Here is a 17570-nt window from a genome sequence, read left to right on the forward strand (position 1 = left end):
TGATGGTCTTATTGCGTTTTCCAAAATTTATATCTAAATAAGATAACATAGTTTGGTACGGACGGTCAGCGCGGCAGGGAACAGCGCGGGAGGAGAAACAGCTGTGATCACCTGATTTTCTACCTAGCTATATTATATTCATCCCAGTCTCTTTCTATCCTTCGTTAAAGATAGGAGTTCGGCTTTGACCGGATGCGCAACTATCTGTTTTGATTTTGAGCGGTACGATTTTAAATTATGACTTTATTACTCATTTGATAGCATTTTTATATGGCTTTATTTCCAATCTGTACGATTATTTCCAATCTGCATTGGAAATAACGGCATATGCTGTTATTTCTCAAACCAATTGGAAATAACGCCATATGGCCTTATTGCGTATGGTGTTATTGCACCCCACCGTAACAAGCACTGAGATGTAGAGAATATTAAAAATGTTTATTTGGAGGTACTTTTTTCTCTTAACTGTTGAATAAGTTGCTGATTTACTCACTTTTAGTTTATAACAAAAGGCTGAATGCAGGAAGGAAATGACGCTTATAAAACCAATAAACAGATTTGTTGTTCTTAAATTAACCAACATTCGGTCAGCTGATCGCACTATGGTTACTTTAATCGAGTTTATTGTCAAGAGGGCAAACTTGTGTGAAAGAACAAGTAAGGAAGGTTAAGTTCGGGTGTAACCGAACATTACATACTCAGTTGAGAGCTATGGTGACAACATAAGGGAAAATAACCATGTAGGAAAATGAACCGAGGGAAACCCTGGAATGTGTTTGTATGACATGTGTATCAAATGAAATGCATTAAAGAGTATTTTATAAGGGAGTGGGCCATAGTTCTATAGGTGAACGCCATTTAGGGATATAGCCATAAAGGTGGATCAGGGTTGACTCTAGAATGCGTTTGTACGATATGGGTATCAAATGAAAGGTGTTAATGAGTATTTTAAAAGTGAGTAATCCTTAGTTCCATAGGTGGACGCCGTTTCTAGATATCGCCACAAAGGTGGACCAGAGGTGACCATAGAATTTGTTTGTACAATATGGCCATCAAACGAATGGTGTTAATGAGTATTTTAAAAGGGAGTGGGCCTTAGTTCTATAGGTGGATGCCGTTTCGAAATATCGCCATAAAGGTGGACCAGGGGTGACTCTAGAATGTGTTTGTACGATATGGGTATCAAATTAAAGGTATTAATGAGGGTTTTAAAAGGGAGTGGTGGTTGTTGTATAGGTGGTCGCCTTTTCGAGATATCGCCATAAAGGTGGACCAGGGGTGACTCTAGAACGCGTTTGTACGATATGGGTATCAAATGAAAGGTGTTAATGAGTATTTTAAAAGGGAGTCATCGTTAGTTCCATAGGTGGACGCCGTTTCGAGATATCGCCATAAAGGTGGACCAGGGGTGACCCTAGAATTTTAGAATTTGTTTGTACAATATGGGTATCAAAAGAAAGGTGTTAATGAGTATTTTAAAAGGGAGTAATCGTCAGTTCCATAGGTGGACGCCGTTTCGAGATATCGCCATAAAGGTGGACCAAGGGTGACCCTAGAATTTGTTTGTACAATATGGGCATCTAACGAAAGGTGTTAATGAGTATTTTAAAAGGGAGTGGGCCTTAGTTCTATAGGTGGACGCCGTTTCGAAATATCGCCATAAAGGTGGACCAGGGGTGACTCTAGAATATGTTTTTACGATATGGGTATCAAATTAAAGGTATTAATGAGGGTTTTGAAAGGGAGTGGTTGTTGTTGTATAGGTGGTCGCATTTTCGAGATATCGCCATAAAGGTGGACCAGGGGTGACCCTAGAATTTGTTTGTACAATATGGGTATCAAAAGAAAGGTGTTAATGAGTATTTTAGAAGGTAGTAATCCTTAGTTCCATAGGTGGACACCGTTTCGAGATATCGCCATAAAGGTGGAGCAGGGGTGACCCTAGAATTTGTTTGTACAATATGGGTATCAAAAGAAAGGTGTTAATGAGTATTTTAAAAGGGAGTAATCCTTAGTTCCATAGGTGGACGCCGTTTCGAGATATCGCCATAAAGGTGGACCAGGGGTGACTCTAGAATGAGTTTGTACGATATGGGTATCAAATTAAAGGTATTAATGAGAGTTTTAAAAGGGAGTGGTGTGAAGGCGTTTTCCAGATATCGACCAAAATGTGAACCAGGGTGACCCAGAACATCATCTGTTGGATACCGCTAATTTATTTATATATGTAATACCTACCAAGATTTTAAGGGTTTTTTAATTCGCCCTGCAGAACTTTTCATTTTCTTCTACTTAATATGGTAGGTGTCACAACCATTTTATAAAGTTTTTTCTAAAGTTATATTTCGCGTCAATAAAACAATCCAATTACCTTACCATGTTTCATCCCTTTTTTCGTATTTGGTATAGAATTATGGCATTTTTTCATTTTTCGTAATTTTCGATATCGAAAAAGTGGGCGTGGTCATAGTCGGATTTCGTTCATTTTTCATACCAAAATAAAGTGAGTTCAAGTAAGCACGTGAACTAAGTTCATTAAAGATATGTCGATTTTTGCTCAAGTTATCGTGTTAACGGCCATGCGGAAGGACAGATGGACGACTGTGTATAAAAACTGGGCGTGGCATCAACCGATTTCGCCCATTTTCACAGAAAACAGTTAACGTCATAAAATCTATGCCCCTACCAAATTTCAAAAGGATTGGTTAATTTTTGTTCGACTTATGGCGTTAAAAGTATCCTAGACAAATTAAATGAAAAAGGGCGGAGCCACGCCCATTTTGAAATTTTCTTTTATTTTTGTATTTTGTTGCACCATATCATTACTGGAGTTGAATGTTGACATAATTTACTTATATACTGTAAAGATATTAAATTTTTTGTTAAAATTTTACTTTAAAAAATTTTTTTTTTTTAAAGTGGGCGTGGTCCTTCTCCGATTTTGCTAATTTTTATTAAGCGTAAATATAGTAATAGAAGTAACGTTCCTGCCAAATTTCATCATGATATCTTCAACGACTGCCAAATTACAGCTTGCAAAATTTTAAATTACCTTCTTTTAAAAGTGGGCGGTGCCACGCCCATTGTCCAAAATTTTACTAATTTTCTATTCTGCGTCATAAGTTCAACTCATCTACCAAGTTTCGTCGCTTTATCTGTCTTTTGTAATGAATTATCGCACTTTTTCGGTTTTTCGAAATTTTCGATATCGAAAAAGTGGGCGTGGTTATAGTCCGATATCGTTCATTTTAAATAGCGATCTGAGATGAGTGCCCAGTAACCTACATACGAAATTTCATCAAGATACCTCAAAATTTACTCAAGTTATCGTGTTAACGGACGGACGGACATGGCTCAATCAAATTTTTTTTCGATCCTGATTATTTTGATATATGGAAGTCTATATCTATCTCGATTCCTTTATATATGTACAACCAACCGTTATCCAATCAAACTTAATATACTCTGTGAGCTCTGCTCAACTGAGTATAAAAAGAAAAACGATTCAAGGTTTGAAACGAGCTCAAGGCCAGAACAATAATTTTTTGTAATGATTATTATTTTTTTTTATTTTACTATAATTGAAAAATTGTATTTTGTAAAGAGGAACAGAGGTAGCAATTTATCAGTCAAACCAAACACCGTGTATATCTAAAATGGTTAGCGCAACGTGCCTAAAGCGCACTGATGATGAAGGCTTAGAACCCTTCGAAATGGATCTATCTTCGCAGCTATGGCAGGTTGTCTGAAAAAATGTTCTACTACTATTCCAAAAATAAAATAAAATTTTTCAATTACAGAAAAATTAAAAAAACACTAATCATTACAAAAAATTATTGTTCTGGCCTTGAGCTCGAATCGAACCTTGAATCATTCATCAATAGGCCGATAAAAACAAAAACAATTGTTAACAAGTAAGGAAGGCTAAGTTCGGGTGTAACCGAACATAACATACTCAGTTGAGAGCTATGGAGACAAAATAAGGAAAATCAATCTGGGGTAACCCTGGCATGTGGTTGTATAACATGTGTATCAAATGAAAGGTATTAAAGATTATTTTAAGAGAGAATAGGCCATAGTTCTATGGATGAACGCCATTTAGGGATATCGCCATAAAGGTAGACCAGGGCTGACTCTAGAATTTGTTTGTACGATATGGGTATCAAATGAAAGGTGTTACTGAGCATTTTAAGAGGCAGTGGGCCTTAGGTCTGTCGGTGGACGCCTTTTCGAGATGTCCCCATTAAGGTGGACCAGGGGTGATTCTATAATGTGTTTGTACGATATGGGTATCAAATGAAAGCTGTTAATGAGTATTTTGAAAAGGAGTGATCCTTAGTTCCATAGGTGGACGCCGTTTCGAGATATCGCCATAAAGGTGGACCAGGGGTGTCTCTAGAATGTGTTTGTACGATATGGGAATCAAATGAAAGGTGTTACTGAGCATTTTAAGAGGGAGTGGGCATTAGGTCTATAGGTGGACGCCTTTTCGAGATTTCGCCATTAGGGTGGGCCAGGAGTGACTCTAGAATGTTTGTACGGTATGGGTATCAAACGAAAGGTGTTACTGAGCATTTTAAGAGGGAGTGGGCATTAGGTCTATAGGTGGGCGCCTTTTCGAGATATCGCCATTAGGGTGGGCCAGGGGTGACTCTAGAATGTGTTTGTACGATATGTGCATCAAACGAAAGGTGTTACTGAGCATTTTAAGAGGGAGTGGGCATTAGGTCTATAGGTGGACGCCCTTTCGAGATATCGCCATTAGGGTGGGCCAGGGGTGACTCTAGAATGTTTGTACGATATGGGTATCAAACGAAAGGTGTTACTGAGCATTTTAAGAGGGAGTGGGCATTAGGTCTATAGGTGGACGCCTTTTCGAGATATCGCCATTAGGGTGGGCCAGGGGTGACTCTAGAATGTGTTTGTACGATATGGGTATCAAATGAAAGGTGGTAAGGAGTATTTTAAAAGGGAGTAATCCTTAGTTCTATAGGTGGACGCCTTTTCGAGATATCGCCATAAAGGTGGACCAAGGGTGACTCTAGAATGTTTGTACGATATGGGTATCAAACGAAAGGTGTTACTGAGCATTTTAAGAGGGAGTGGGCATTAGGTCTATAGGTGGACGCCTTTTCGAGATATCGCCATTAGGGTGGGCCAGGGTGACTCTGGAATGTGTTTGTCGATATGGGTATCAAATGAAAGGTGGTAATGAGTATTTTAAAAGGGAGTAATCCTTAGTTCTATAGGTGGACGCCTTTTCGAGATATCGCCATAAAGCTGGACCAAGGGTGACTCTAGAATGTTTGTACGGTATGGGTATCAAACGAAAGGTGTTACTGAGCATTTTAAGAGGGAGTGGGCATTAGGTCTATAGGTGGACGCCATTTCGAGATATCGCCATTAGGGTGGGCCAGGGTGACTCTAGAATGTGTTTGTAAGATATGGGTATCAAATGAAAGGTGGTAATGAGTATTTTAAAAGGGAGTAATCCTTAGTTCTATAGGTGGACGCCTTTTCGAGATATCGCCATTAGGGTGGGCCAGGTGTGACTCTAGAATGTTTGTACGATATGGGTATCAAACGAAAGGTGTTACTGAGCATTTTAAGAGGGAGTGGGCATTAGGTCTATAGGTGGACGCCTTTTCGAGATATCGCCATTAGGGTGGGACAGGGGTGACTCTAGAATGTTTGTATGATATGGGTATCAAACGAAAGGTGTTACTGAGCATTTTAAGAGGGAGTGTACATTAGGTCTATAGGTGGACGCCTTTTCGAGATATCGCCATTAGGGTGGGCCAGGGGTGACTCTAGAATGTTTGTACGATATGGGTATCAAACGAAACGTGTTACTGAGCATTTTAAGAGGGAGTGGACATTAGGTCTATAGGTGGACGCCTTTTCGAGATATCGCCATTAGGGTGGGCCAGGGTGACTCTAGAATGTGTTTGTACGATATGGGTATCAAATGAAAGGTGGTAATGAGTATTTTAAAAGGGAGTAATCCTTAGTTCTATAGGTGGACGCCTTTTCGAAATATCGCCATTAGGGTGGGCCAGGTGTGACTCTAGAATGTTTGTACGATATGGGTATCAAACGAAAGCTGTTACTGAGCATTTTAAGAGGGAGTGGGCATTAGGTCTATAGGTGGACGCCTTTTCGAGATATTGCCATTAGGGTGGGCCAGGGGTGACTCTAGAATGTTTGTACGATATGGGTATCAAACGAAAGGTGTTACTGAGCATTTTAAGAGGGAGTGGACACTAGGTCTATAGGTGGACGCCTTTTCGAGATATCGCCATTAGGGTGGGCCAGGGGTTACTCTAGAATGTTTGTACGATATGGGTATCAAACGAAAGGTGTTACTGAGCATTTTAAGAGAGAGGGGGCATTAGTTCTATAGGTGGACGCCTTTTCGAGATATCGCCATTAGGGTGGGACAGGGGTGACTCTGGTATGTTTTTGTACGATATGGATATCAAATTAAAGGTATTAATGAGGGTTTTAAAAGCGACTGGCCCTTAGATGAGTTAGGATTTTGCTACATTAAATCCTTAAAAAAATATATTTTTTGTGGACACGAAGCCCGACTTTATTTGTTCACTTTCAAATTAGAACTAACTTTACAATTATTCTTAATTCTACTTTACGGCTAATTCTATATTTGTATGTTTGTCAGGTCACGTTGCACTTGCATGTGCTGGGAATATTTGCCGGGTTTGTTGTAGCAGCGTCATCATATTTTGGTAGCGCGTGTGGTGTCGTTTGCCCCTGGGAAACAGTCAGGTTAAATGTTCGCATTGTCACTTGATATTGCTGTGATGCAATAATTTTGTTATTGCAACGTTTGTTGTGTTAACTATCCCCCACTCAAGAATGAACGTCCTCGGTCATTAGAAGAAGGGAAGATCATTGAACTTGATGTAGGTCGGGATTTTATTCGTCTGGCTGGGTAAAACCCCTGTAGGAATTTCGGCTTGAGCTGCTTGGCTTTTTCCAATGTATTCAATACTAATTGATTTACGTGTACGGGTGATAATTAATATACCCACCAGCGCTATGATGGTTACGATTGTCAGTGTCCCAATAGAAAATGTTGTCTTTCTCAAAAAATCAATTCGCTTTGTGTTGTTGATGTGTAGCTCTTGCAGAACTTCTAATGATAAAATGTCCATATGACCTTTTTCAGCTGGGGTTAGCTGCAGGACTGAAGGTATGGCTTCAAATGGTTGGGATGCAATATTTCTGTATAACTGATTATTTATTTTTACTGTTGAATTATAAAATTGGATAAGGTGTGTCCCATTAAGTTCTTGTGGTGCCTCGTTAACTTCTATCTGACCATTGAAGTTGTTTAGCAGGATAATGCCTGGTTGTACTTCTTCTACCCCAGATATGTGCTGACCTGACATCGTAGAGCAACTCGAATTCAAACTATTTATTAATCTAGGTATACATTGATCTTCACTTAAGTCTACTAAATTATTTCTATTACATATTGATATTTCATTGTATATTTCGCATGGCTTACGAATGCCGTATGTAATGTTTTTACATTTCAAAATTTCATCGTATTGAATATTTATTGCAATATTATTTTGTTTTTTTACTGGCCTTAATATTATTTTCCTAAAAGTTTCATTACTTGTAAGTGGAATTTTTACCATATAGATAATTATCATTTCTTTACATAAAACATTTATTTTTGAAAATTCTAACGCTTCTTCTGCGTTGTTAAATGGCATTTCTTCTGCCTTTAATTTTTCTAATGCTACTTTTACTTCCTGTTTGTTAAGTATTACAGTATTAAGGATATTTCCTTTAGCCCATTGTATGGCGTATTTTATATTTATTAATTCATCTTTTATTAACCTTATTTTACTTTGCAAATCTACTACAATTTCATCGATTATACTATTATCCTTACTTATTGCATTTAAAATTGAATTTGTCATTATGGTAATATTGCTTAACCTTTTACTAAAAAGTTCATTTATTATCGTTTGTTTATTGTTATTTTCATTTAGGTTCATCAGATTGTTGTTAATGATTTCTAGGTCATCGTGGTCCGGTGATCCAGCCAGATATTTCCACGCAGTGCCTAGAATATTAATAGCTCTTTCTTTACGTAGTTTCTTTATTGGTTTAAGGGATTCAAGGATTTCGAGGGTTTGGTTTGTTTCATGTTTAAGGATTGGATAAAGATAACTGTCCTTAGGTAGTCGCTCTGTTAGGTGAGTGTGAATGTCCGTCAAAAGTGCTTCGTACTTATTAAGGTCAATTACGTGAATAAGTCTAAAGGTACCGTCCTGAATTTTGGCGAGTCCATTATTGATGGTCACTAAATAGGAGTGCGTGTAGTCCAAGATTTCTACGTCTCCGTTAATCGGTAGGAGGAGATGAAGTCTGTAAATGTAGGAATTATTAACTTTTAATATTACTTTTATGTACCGTCCTTCCTGATTCAGTTATAATTGTCGTGCTTTTATCTTCTTTTACTATTTCTTTTCTGTATTTTGGGGATATCTTGGATCCTAGTCGTTTGTCAATTTTTACGAATACAATATCTCCTGGCATGTATGTTTTTGTGGGTGTGCGTTTTTTGTTGTGTTGGGTAAGGTCCTTATTCTGTTTTTCCCTGAGTTTTTCTGTAATTTCTCTCCTAGCTTGTTCAAATTGGCTTGGGTCTGTACTAACGTTTCGTCCGAAAAATACTTCAATTGGTCTTCGTCCTGTTGTGGAATGTACTGTATAGTTGTACTCGTAAACTGCTCTGTCCAAAAGTTCGGGGAATGATGAGAAATTTCGTTCAGCTTTTAGGCAACGTATTAATTCTGTAAGGGTGGAATGAAAGCGTTCTATTTGTCCGTTAACCGAACTTTTATATGGAGGAGTTTTGTATATTCGGATGCCGAGGGTGTCCTCGAGCATAAAGGTAATGGATGCGGAATTGAGGCTTGTCTCATTGTCTATGACTATGAGTTCTGGGACGCCAAATTGGAATAAAAGTTCACGCAAGGGCTCTTTCACGTGTTCTATTGCTCTGGATTTTATAATTTTCGTCTGAACATATTTCGAGAATTTATCGATTGCCGTTAGTACTAGGTTCTTTTCTGTTGCGTATATATCGATGTGAATGATGTGTCCTGGGTACTGTGGTAATGGCGTCTTTTTCAATTCGGGGTTATTGGGATGGCGATCGTATTTATTCTCGCTGCATACCAAACAGTTCTTAATTGTATTTTTTATTTTCCTGGACATGGCTGGGAAAAAGTAGTTTTCTAAAATTTGGGTTTTGTTTTCACAATGGTTTCGGTGTGCTCTTCGATGAGTCTTTATGATCATTTCCTCTTGCTCCTGTTCACTGATGATGTCCTGTACTTGTTTTTGGGTGAACCTTATTTTGTAAGATCTAAAATGGATGGGGTAGATTTCTTGGATTTTCCCCATTACTGATTCTTCTGCTTTTATACAGTTTATAACGGATGGATTCAAATATCTTTTAAGGATATTAATGAGTCGGGTAGTATCGTAGTCTGGTTCCTCTACAATGTGTCTATGATAAGTCGGGAAAACTATTTTGAATTGATACGTTGATATCGGGCCTGATTTTAAGAGGATTTGGTTTTTGAATACGTTAATGGGTGTTTCCAAACTGGGTATTAGGTCGTGTGAGGAACTATCGCTGCTGTGACAAGTGGCAGTTGAAAGGCTATTGTTTTCTGTTCTAGGAGGCCTAGAGAGTGCATCGGCAACTACATTAGTTCTTCCTGGTTTATATTGTAGTTCATAGTTATACTCTTCCAGGATGCACTTCCACCTCTTCATCTTGCCATTGTAGTTTTTGTTGCTTAAAGCGAAAGTCAAGGGTTGGTGGTCCGTGAAGATTACCACTTTAGGTGAACCGTATAAATAATTTCTGAAACTATTGACTGCCCAAATTATCGCTAGCATCTCTTTTTCGTTTGCAGCGTATGCTTCTTCGGCTTTTGTTAACGAACGGGATATGTAGGCTATTGGTTTGCCTGATTGTTCGAGAACGGCGCCGATCGCGTAGTTGGAGGCGTCGGTGGTGAGATGAAAGTCCTGAGTAAAGTCAGGATATGCTAAAACTACTTCCTTTGACACAAGTGAATATTTTAATTTGTTGAAGGCGTCTAATGCTGTGCTGTCGAGAGTTATTTGTTTTTTACTGGATGCATTCTTCGAAATGCGTCCCTCCTCCCCTCTTAAAAGCGTGGTCAGGGGTTTCGCTAACTTAGCGTAATCCCTGATAAAGCGGCGGTAGTATCCGGATAGTCCAAGGAAAGATCTTAAATCTTTCAAAGTTTTTGGACATGGGAATTTTTGAATTGCTTCGACCTTTGAAGGGTTGGTTCTGATGCCGTCAGGTGAGATAATGAATCCTAAGAATTCTACTTCTTTTCGAAAGAATTCACATTTATCTAATTGTACCTTCATATTCGCTTCTTGTAGAGTGCGAAATATTTGTTCGATATTTCGGAGGTGGCTTTCTTCATTGTCGCCGAAAACTATAATGTCGTCGATATAGACATAACAGGTTTTACCTATGTAATTCCTTAGAATGTCATCTAAGGCCCTTTGAAATATGGATGGCGCGTTTTTCAGCCCAAAAGGGAGTCGTGTAAACTCATACTTGCCATTGTTGACAGAAAAGGCTGTTTTTTCGATGTCAGATTCCTTTAAAGGTATCTGATGGAATCCGCTTTTTAAGTCCAGTACGGAAAAGTATTTATTATTTCCTAGTTGCGCAATTATTTCGTTAATCTCGGGAATTGGATACCTATCGGCCACAGTTACCTTGTTCAATTTCCTGTAGTCGATTACGAGTCTGTACTTTTTTTCCCCAGAGGCATCTAGTTTTTTTGGGACTACCCATACAGGTGAGTTGTATGGGGAACGCGATGGCCTTATTATGCCATCATTAAGTAAGCTTTGAATTTCATTGGTGACAAATTCTCTCATTCCAACAGGGTATGGGTAATACCTAGTGTATACGGGCGTGTCGGAAGATGTCCTTATTTCGCCTACTACGGTAGTTGTGTAGGTTAGCTTTTCGTTTGGCTCAGTAAATAATTGATCATATTTTTTTGCAAGTTGTTGCATATAAAATTTTTGAGAGGGTGTCATATGTTCGGTCCTAACTTCGATTTTGTTTACGGCAGGGGAAAGCATTTGTTTAATTTTAACTTCTTTACCATTGCCGAACTTGATTATATCATCACGAACGTTAATGGTTGCATGGAGATCTTTGAGACTATCGTTGCCGATGATCCCATCAAAGGATTTTAATTCTGGCAAAATAAAAAATTTTAAATTTGCATTATCTTTTCCGAAAAGATTTATTATTGTGTGGTGGGTGATCTTAATTTGACCCGCTATTGAATTTGCGAAAAAGGGTTTCTCGTTGGGGATGGGCTTCGAAACAAATTGAGGTTGTATATAGTTTTTACTTGAACCGGTGTCAATTAACATTTTAAGGATTTTCCCGTTCCTCGTTCTAAACTCAACGTAGGGTAACGAGGAACTCTTCATCCTAAAAAATTAACATCAATATAATCTGCTTTATTATCGTCAGGGTGTTCTTGCAGTAAATCTTCGTGCTCTGCATTGGCTACGTATCTCTCGTATTCCTCTTCGGTTGGTGTCCAGTTTTGGTGATAGTGCTGGTCTTCCTGGTAATATTGTTCGTCTTGTGTGGATGTGTCTATGTGAAAATTCCGTTGCTGTTTAAATGGAATTTGTTGCGAAAGGTTTGACGTCCTTTTTTCGGCTGGTTTATTGAAGTTTGGCCTATTCATGTAGTTTAGTGCTCTCGACTGGGTGGAGCGATCGATGTCCATAGGCTCTGGACGAGGTTGCGGCTTCGGTGCCGTTGGTCTAGGTGGTTGGGTTTGGCGATAGTTTTGCCAAGGTTGTTGAGTTTGATGGTTTGGTTGGGTGACTTGTTGGTAATATTGGGGCAACTGTTGGTGTCGAGGTTGCATGTGCGGTCCTGGGATATACGCGAGTTGCGGATAGAATGGTTGAGGTTTGTACTGCGGGTTCCTTGGTGGCAGTAAAGGTGTGAAAATGGGATTGGCTTTTCGAGTCGTGCTTGGTTGTGTAAAGGAATAGCTGCTACGGGCAACTTGGTTTTCGAGTTTGAGACATAAGTGTAGGGCTTGTGGGAGATCCTCGGGCTCTTTCATCCCTAGGAGTCGTGGAAGATCGCCTTTTAAGCCTCTAATAAATGTGTCAAGGGCTTTATGCCTATAAGTCTGTGTAAGGAGCGAGAGTGACTCCTGGCTTATTTCCAGACTTGTTAATTTGTTTAGTATTAAGGACAGGTGAGTGTATACGTTTTGGTAGAATTCTTGAATCGTACAATTTCCTTGCACCAAGGATGTGAGTTGGCATTCGAGAGTGGTAATATCTCTCTTATCCGCATAGTGTAGTGATAAACATCTGGAAATTGCTTTCCAGTCAAGGGGCGTACTATATGATTCTAAGGCAATGTCTGCACTGCCGACAATTTTATTTCTAATAACGGATAGAATGCCAAAATATTTAGGGGTTCCTCTTAGTGAATCGTAAATTTTTAAGACCCTATCGACACTTTTCTTCCAGGAGCTGTATTCGCCTGGGTTTCCGTTGAAATCTCGGATACTGCGTACTATGTCCGGGACTTTGTCAAGATCTGAGAGTTGTCCTTGGAGCTCTGGTCTAATAGTTTCGTCAGTAGCGTTGGTTAAGTCGGCGTTGGGGTTGAGTAGGGCTTGGAATTGTTGTCGTCCTTCGTTCCTAAGTATTCTGGTGACAACTGAAGTAATTAGGGCTTCTAATTCGGTAGTGGAGTTGCTTTGGCTACTTGATGTTTGAGGTAAGGGTTGGGCGGGTTGGGGAGCTTGATTAGCTTGGGGGTTCAGCACACTTGGTCGGATCATTTTATGAGCGTTTATACTTCTTTTAATGGCTATTTGTTGCTATAGTTTATTTCCTAGCTTTTCCTAAATTTTATATTGTGGGTGGTGAACTGCAGATTTTTTTTTTTTTTTTTTTTTTTTTGCACAACCTAGTATTGTAGTTTAGAATTTGATTGTTAAATCCTATCCTATGTCCTACCGTTAGGTTTGTTTCCCTATTTTGAATGTTCTTATACTATTAAATTTTCTCAAAATTTGTTTCTTTTCTAAATTCACGTTTTTTCACTCTTTAAAAATTATCTCACTTAAAAATTGTTTCCTATTAAATTTCCTTTAAATTAATTTTCTTTTCTTACTTTCACTTTTCTTTAAAAAGGTTTCCGCTTAATTCATAGATTTTCCTACAAAATTACTTGTTTTAACTATTTTTATGCTATTAAATTTTCTTTAAACAAATTTCCTTTTCTTATATTCACTTTTCTCTAAAAAATTTTCCACTTAGTTCGTGGATTTTCCTATAAAATTACTTGTTTTAAATATTTTTATATTATTGTATTTCTTTAAATAAATTTTCTTTTCTTATATTCACTTTTCTTTAAAAAATTTTCCACTTAGTTCGTGGATTTTCCTATAAAATTACTTGTTTTAAATATTTTTTAAATATTTTTATATTATTGAATTTCTTTAAATAAATTTTCTTTTCTTATATTCACTTTTCTTTAAAAAATTTTCCACTTAATTCGTGGCTTTTCTAATAAAATTACTTGTTTTAGATATTTTATACTATTCAATTTTCTTTAAATAAATTTTCTTTTCTTATTTTCACTTTTCTTTAAAAATTTTCACTTGATTCACAGGTTTTTCTTAAATTCTAATTTCCTTACGCTATAATCAGGAACATCCTCATCTCCTGGGCAGGCGGCTAATAGCTGTGTATTTCCTTTTTGCTTTCGCTACTGGGGGGCCTCTTTTCCTGCACTTGGTCCTTTATCGGGTTGGCGCGATCGTTCCGGGTTGGCGCTTGTTTTTTATCGGCCGATTAAGTACTTTAACTGGTTTCCGATCAAACTCACGGTGGCTTGCAGCTGCTTGAGGTGTCTTTGCCACAACGATTTTATTGCGCGTTTTCACCCGATTATTACCGCTCGGGCGCCAGTTAGGATTTTGCTACATTAAATCCTTAAAAAAATATATTTTTTGTGGACACGAAGCCCGACTTTATTTGTTCACTTTCAAATTAGAACTAACTTTACAATTATTCTTAATTCTACTTTACGGCTAATTCTATATTTGTATGTTTGTCAGGTCACGTTGCACTTGCATGTGCTGGGAATATTTGCCGGGTTTGTTGTAGCAGCGTCATCATATTTTGGTAGCGCGTGTGGTGTCGTTTGCCCCTGGGAAACAGTCAGGTTAAATGTTCGCATTGTCACTTGATATTGCTGTGATGCAATAATTTTGTTATTGCAACGTTTGTTGTGTTAACTGATGTATATGTGAAGGCGTTCTCGTGATATCCACCAAAATGTGGACCAGGTGATCCAGAAAATCATCTGTCGGGTACTGCTAATTTATTTATATATGCAATACCACTAACAGTATTCCTGCCAAGATTCCAAGGGCTGTTGATTTCGCCTTGTAGAACTTTTTCATTTTCTTCTACTTAATATGGTAGGTGTCACACCCATTTTACAAAGATTTTTCCAAAGTTATATTTTGCGTCAACAAACCAATCCAGTTACCATGTTTCATCCCTTTTTTCGTATTTGGTATAGAATTATGGCATTTTTTTCATTTTTCGTAATTTTCGATATCGATAAAGTGGGCGTGGTTATGGTCAGATTTCGCCCATTTTTTATATCAAGAAAAAGTGAGCTCAGGTAAGTACGTGGGCTAAGTTTAGTAAAGATATATCGGATTTTGCTCAAGTTATTGTGTTAATGGCCGAGCGGAAGGACAGACGGTGGACTGTGTATAAAAACTGGGCGTGGCTTCCACCGATTTCGCCCATTTTCACAGAGAACAGTTACCGTCATAGAATCTATGCTCCTACCAAATTTGAGAAGGATTGGTAAATTTTTGTTCGACTTATGGCAATAAAAGTATTCTAGACAAACTAAATGAAAATGGGCGGAGCCACGCCCATTTTGAAATTTTCTTTTATTTTTGTATTTTGTTGCATCATATCATTACTGGAGTTGAATTTTGACTTAATTTACTTATATACAGTAAAGATATTAAATTTTTTGTTAAAATTTGAATTTAAAAAAATTTTTTTTTAAAAAGTGGGCGTGTTCTTAATCCAATTTTGCTAATTTTTATTTAGCAAATATAGAGTAATAGTAGTAACGTTCCTGCCAAATTTCATCATGATATCTTCAACGACTGCCAAATTACAGCTTGCAAAACTTTTAAATTACCTTCTTGTAAAAGTGGGCGGGGCCACGCCCATTGTCCAAAATCTTACTAATTTTCTATTCTGCGTCATAACATCAACCCATCTACCAAGTTTCGTCGCTTTATCTGTCTTTTGTAATGAGTTATCGCACTTTTTCGGTTTTTCGAAATTTTCGATATCGAAAAAGTGGGCGTGGTTATAGTCCGATATCGTTCATTTTAAATAGCGATCTGAGATGAGTGCTCAGGAACCTACATACCAAATTTCATCAAGATACCTCAAAATTTACTCAAGTTATCGTGTTAACGGACGGACGGACGGACGGACGGACGGACGGACGGACATGGCTCAATCAAATTTTTTTTCGATCCTGATTATTTTGATATATGGAAGTCTATATCTATCTCGATTCCTTTATATATGTACAACCAACCGTTATCCAATCAAACTTAATATACTCTGTGAGCTCTGCTCAACTGAGTATAATAAACCATCTCCGAAGAGATCTAAAGCCGAGCTTCTCTTCCAATTTGCGTCGTGCTCCTCTTGATTTTCCCTACAAATTGGCCGGGACCTACATGTTTTATGCCGACTCCGAGCGGCATCTGCAAGGCAGATGACTTTTCACTGAGAGCTTTTCATGGCAGAAATACACTCGGAGCTCTTGCCAAACACTGCAGAGGGGCGACCCCGCTTAGAAAAATTTTCTTCTAACTGAAAACCCTTATTTCTAAAATTTTGATGCTGCTTTGCCCGGGGTACGAACCCAGGGCATACGGTGTGGTAGGCGGAGCACGCTACCATCACACCACGGTGGCCGCCAGCGCGTAACTTTACATTTTAATTAATTAACCCAAAGTTACAAGCCAATAATATTGGTCGCTTATACATAAAAAACTATAAAGTTTAGGCTACCAAAAAGTATGTACGTCTTTGTAACAACTTCAAAGAGATTTTTATTTGTTAAGAGCCGTCACTCGATATTACTCTATGTTTTCTCATGGTAGTCGCGTATTTGTATTTTTATACTCAGTTCAGCAGAGCTCACAGAGTATATTAACTTTGATTGGATAACGGTTGGTTGTACAGGTATAAAGGAATCGAGATAGATATAGACTTCCATATATCAAAATCATCAGGATCGAAAAAAAATTTGATTGAGCCATGGCCGTCCGTCCGTTAACACGATAACTTGAGTAAATTTTGAGGTATCTTGATGAAATTTGGTATGTAGGTTACTGGGCACTCATCTCAGATCGATATTTAAAATGAACGATATCGGACTATAACCACGCCCACCTTTTCGATATCGAAAATTTCAAAAATCGAAAAAGTGCGATAATTCATTACCAAAGACAAATAAAGCGATGGAACTTGGTAGGTGCGTTAAACTTATGACGCAGAATAGAAAATTAGTAAAATTTTGGACAATGGACGTGGCACCGCCCACTTTTAAAAGAAGGTAATTAGGAAGTTTTGCAAGCTGTAATTTGGCAGTCGTTGAAGATATCATGATGAAATTTGGCAGGAACGTTACTCCTATTACTGTATGTATGCTTAATAAAAATTAGCAATATCGGAGAACGACCACGCCCACTTTTAAAAAAAAATTTTTTTAAGTCAAATTAAAACAAGTAAGGAAGGTTAAGTTCGGGTGTAACCGAACATTACATACTCAGTTGAGAGCTATGGTGACAACATAAGGGAAAATAACCATGTAGGAAAATGAACCGAGGGAAACTGTGGAATGTGTTTGTATGACATGTGTATCAAATGAAAGACATTAAAAAGTATTTTATGAGGGAGTGAACCATAGTTCTATAGGTGGACGCCATTTAGGGATATCGCCATAAAGGTGGGCCAAGGGTGACTCTAGAATTCGTTTGTACGATATGGGTATCAAATGAAAGGTGTTAATGAGTATTTTAAAAGGGAGTGGGCCTTAGTTCTATAGGTGGACGCCGTTTCGAAATATCGCCATAAAGGTGGGCCAGGGGTGACTCTAGAATGTGTTTGTACGATATGGGTATCAAATTAAAGGTATTAATGAGGGTTTTAAAAGGGAGTGGTTGTTGTTGTATAGGTGGTCGCCTTTTCGAGATATCGCCATAAAGGTGGACCAGGGGTGACCCTAGAATTTGTTTGTACAATATGGGTATCAAAAGAAAGGTATTAATGAGAGTTTTAAAAGGGAGTGGTGGTAGTTGTATATGTGAAGGCGTTTTCCAGATATCGACCAAAATGTG

At 38.1% G+C, this 17570-nt stretch overlaps 1 protein-coding gene across 1 annotated transcript in view; it reads right to left on the reverse strand.

Annotated features, from left to right (window-relative positions):
- htt (huntingtin) overlaps positions 1–17570 on the reverse strand; it is a 395162-nt gene that overhangs the window by 232221 nt on the left and 145371 nt on the right. The gene's annotated exons all lie outside the window — the stretch shown is intronic.

Source organism: Eurosta solidaginis, chromosome 1, assembly GCF_040869045.1.
Source record: "Eurosta solidaginis isolate ZX-2024a chromosome 1, ASM4086904v1, whole genome shotgun sequence".
Classification (NCBI taxonomy): domain Eukaryota; kingdom Metazoa; phylum Arthropoda; class Insecta; order Diptera; family Tephritidae; genus Eurosta; species Eurosta solidaginis.